Raw genomic sequence first — 415 nt, forward strand, 5'->3', positions numbered from 1 at the left:
TCTAGAAAGCGAAGAGCATGGCAAAACTTGTATAGCAAAAGCGCAGGAAGGCCATTGCATCAATGCCCAGATCGCAAGGTCGCAGCGTATTGCTGAGAGGAAAATCACGTAAGAGCTTTCTCATCCGCTACTCCCCATGCAGTTTGTACTCTCTTACTCCCCAGATGGCCGTTGATCTAGCTACAGCTGTATTTCGTCTCGATAACATCTAGCATCTATTCATTCAAGGCCTTGGTGCCCATCGTGGAAAACATCGTGGTTAATTTCACCCTTCCCCTTGTGTTCATTGGAACCTCGTGCCTTCTTGGGGAGAGTAACTCACCTTGCAAGCCTACCTAAGCATGAATTGAAAAATAGCAAAATGTAGGCTCTCAACTTAACAAGTTTGGAAACTTCTCAATCTACCTCACCCAAT

The sequence above is a fragment of the Dipteris shenzhenensis genome, chromosome 17 (genome assembly GCF_047967505.1).
Source record: "Dipteris shenzhenensis isolate YYH24624 ecotype China chromosome 17, Dip_SZ_1.0, whole genome shotgun sequence".
In the NCBI taxonomy this organism is placed as follows: Eukaryota; Viridiplantae; Streptophyta; class Polypodiopsida; order Gleicheniales; family Dipteridaceae; genus Dipteris; species Dipteris shenzhenensis.